The following is a 3,916-nucleotide window of genomic DNA, read 5'->3' as shown; positions in this document are numbered from 1 at the left end:
TCGAATTGAAATTGTTGATACAAGTTTGATTGACACATTATGTCGAGATTGAACAAAAAATCTAGCAAAAATTATTACATTCAATGATACCTTTGTTGGTTGCCGCCTTTGATACATATTGAAAGTTGGAAAATGGCAGGTTGCTAGTTTTGAACCCACAAACCTACTAACCTAGTTTCAATTATCAAGCATTGACTATTAAACTGCCTATTGTGCCTATAGAGAGTTAAACTCTAAAGTGGTCCCTAAGATTTACGAATTTAACTGATTTAGTCCTTGATTTACCAATTGCACTATTTACATCTCTGATATTGTAAAATATACATCTAATTGGTCCCTCACCTCATTTTCGACCATTTAATCTTGCCGCCGGCAGTGACGCGGCAAATGAGTACCACGTTGGAGCTTGTTTGCCTCCCGCCGCTCTTAGGCCCTAATCCCGTCGGAGCTTGCCTCCGCCGTTGCTCAAATAAGAGCCATCTTCGCCAAATGCAAGCCTTCATGCTTACCGCAGGTTTTGTTGAAAATGATATACTCCTCTCGCGATTCATATACGCCTCTGCGTCGCTTGATTTTTTCTCTTATGCCTACTCCATATTTTCCAATACTCACACGCACTGTCCCAGCATCTTTGTCTACAACAACATTATATGGGCTCTCTCTTCCTCCAATCTCCTTTTTGGCCGGTGGAGCTGCCGAATCGGCCTCCTCGGCGGCGCTATCGATCTTCCGGAGTTTCCTGGAATCAAGCCAGAGCCATCTCGATCGGGCTCTAATTCCTCATCAGCAAACGTTGTGGCGTCGGACTCAAGCATGGCGGTGCAATTGTCGAGTTGGAAATTATTGGAGGAGAAGGCCTGGAGGCACCGCCGTGAATTGCGGAGATGGTGAGATGGTGTCCTGCGAAGCGCGATTGATGTCAAGAAGAGTCTGGAACGGCTCTGGGGAAATGCTGAAGGCGGAGGCAAGCTCGGTGGGATTAGGGCCTAAGAGCGGCGGAAGCAAACTCCAGCGTGGTACTCATTTTCTACGTCGTTGTCGGCAACATGGTTAAAATTTTAGGAACGCAAATAGCGCAATTAGTAAGTTAGGGACTAAATCATTGCATTTTATGAATCTCAAAGACCATTTTAGGGTTTAACTCTACCTACAGATCTAGTTGTTCATTATTTACTCTTATTATATTGGTAGAGTACTTTTCATGCCGTATAATTCTTTGTTAGTTTATTTTTATATTAAGTTTAATTACCCTGCAGGTCCCTATAGTTTTACCGAATTTTCAATTAGTTCCCTATACTTTTTTTCTTTTCAATTGGGTCCCTGTACGTTAATTTTTTTTTTCAATTAAATCCCTGTTAACGTTAAACGTTAAAAAATGTTAGTGAATTGTGAAATTACTTGTATACCCTTAGGGACCCAATTGAAAAGAAAAAAAATATAGGGACCTAATTGAAAATTTGGTAAAACTATAAATATTCAATTAAAAATATTTCTATAATCCCTATTTAATGGTTTTACGACATGAAAGATATTTCTATAGTCCTTTTTATTTTGTCATTATCATTTTTTTTGCTTATTTATATACAAATTGTATCAAAAATATCTTTTTTTTAATTTCAAAATACCTTATCTTAAGAACATACAACAAAAAGAAAGGGATAAAATGAAACAAAAATAGTAGTAATTAATATATGTAAAATTCAGTTTCCATTATTCAAGTATTCATTATGATCATGTAACATTTTACATTTGTGTAAATTTATGGAATATAGTTTATGTCTTTATCATATCATAGTACACCATAGAAAATCACAAGACTATGTAATTTGTATTATTGAAATTTGAAATCTAAAAATGAAAACCATAGAAAATGTAGTTTTCAGTGCAATACAGATAATATAGAAATCAGTTCTTGTGTTGCAGTCTCCCATACTCTGAACTGGTATAAGATTAACAATAACATTGATAACGGCCAATTTTCAAGTTGAAAAAGATTCTGAAAGAGCAGACTTGAGTTCATCAGGTGTCCTAACAAGATAGTCATTTTCATCAAAAACTTCAATCAAAGCATGGTATCCTGCTTTTGAAACAAAAGAAGTTGGAGTAAAATCATCTTTGTGAGATCCATTCATCTCTTTGGGATTCTTCGGGCACTTCCATATACACCTCCATATACCCATCCCTAAAAATAAGAAATGCATAACTATATTTAACACATTTCTATTCGCAGCTTTTACATGCAACACCTATATAACATATAATCTCAGATATACAGCATTTCAATCAACCATGGATGTATTGAAACCATTATGATAAAAAAAATAATGAATAATCTTACCTCAATGAAGTTAACAATGGCATTCAAGTTAGATCCCAGACAGTGCTTCTAAAACCATTACATTGTACCTGGGGAGAAGATAAACAAAAGCAACTAAGTCTCGAAACAATTCAAAAATAACAAAATATCTTTTTTATCTTATTGAGGCATACAACAGTTTTAACCACAACTACAATCCTAATCCACATTATTTAATTGTAATAATCCATATAGAATTAGTGACATTAATTCACAGGAGAATTCTTGGCATCTTCATCATTTTGAGAGGAATTACCAACAGCAACAGAAAAATTAGGTTGATGAATCATAGTGGTGACAAGAGTAGCATCTTCTCCAAAAACAACAATGGCATTACCAGCAGCAACGGGGTAGCACCAGTAGGAGAATTACCATAAAAGAACAAAAATTAAAAACCCTAAACTCTTGATTCAGTTTTCTCACACTCAAATTTTACTATTTATCCAGAAAACGGAATACACGAAGGAGAATTAGGCACATTGCAGTGATTTATGTCTATGGTAAAAATCTCCATCATTACATTAAAAAAAAAAGAAACAGAATCCTAATAAAACAGCATCATCACAGCAATAACAATAAACAATCAAGAATAAACTAAATTCATCATCAGCAAAATTAATTTATATGTCAATTCACCAATTAATAAAATTTCTGTACATAAATATCCATATTGTAAACCCTAAATAAACTATTATATCAAAACAATCCAAAAATCAATTCAACAAATAGATACTCAACCAATGCCATATCTTAAAAAAAAATTAGCATAAACATCAAAGTTTTAAAGCTGAAAAAAGAGGCTTTTTTTTTCACCTGTTTACAAACAGTTCGAATACAGGGAGATCGAACAAAAGCACAATGCGAGGACGGGAGGCCAGGCGCTACGAAGCTCGGCTCCATGCGGCACAGCGACGTCAGGCGAGGTGAAGCACCGCGAGGGATGGTGACGGCTTGGACGGGCAAACAGCGCACAAGACCTCCGAACAGAACAAAGCAGAGCAGACCAACACAGAGAAGGAGGCGACGGACAGTAGACCACCAAGCGTCCGTTGCAGATGACGCCAGAGACAGATGACGACGATGGACCGACGCGATCTCTAGAGAACAATTTAGGGTTTTTTTTCTTTTGGATAAAATGTAAGGGGTGCTTTTGGTATTTTGGAAAAATTAATATTTGTTCAACTAGCTACTCCAACCAAATGACAAGAATATTCGTTTTTTATCAAGAATTTTCTGTTATCTTAAACGTTATTTTTACAGTATGGACTTAATTGAAAAAAAAATTAACATATAAGGACCTAAATGAAAAAAAAAATGTAAAAACCTAATTGAAAATTCGATAAAACTAGAGTGATATGCAGAATAATTAAACCTTTATATTATTGATCGCTATCCATATCGTCCTTGCAGAAACGCAATAGTAAAATTACTCTGAGCATCAATCCTTTTTAATAGAAGTGGTCATTGTAGAACATAATCATAAGATTTTACTTTATCAATTGATTAGGGGATCTCACAATGTATATTGATCTCGAATCAAAAGCATTTGTACGTGTTTTA

The sequence above is a fragment of the Arachis ipaensis genome, chromosome B07, assembly GCF_000816755.2.
Source record: "Arachis ipaensis cultivar K30076 chromosome B07, Araip1.1, whole genome shotgun sequence".
In the NCBI taxonomy this organism is placed as follows: Eukaryota; Viridiplantae; Streptophyta; class Magnoliopsida; order Fabales; family Fabaceae; genus Arachis; species Arachis ipaensis.
This window is presented reverse-complemented; position numbering follows the sequence as displayed.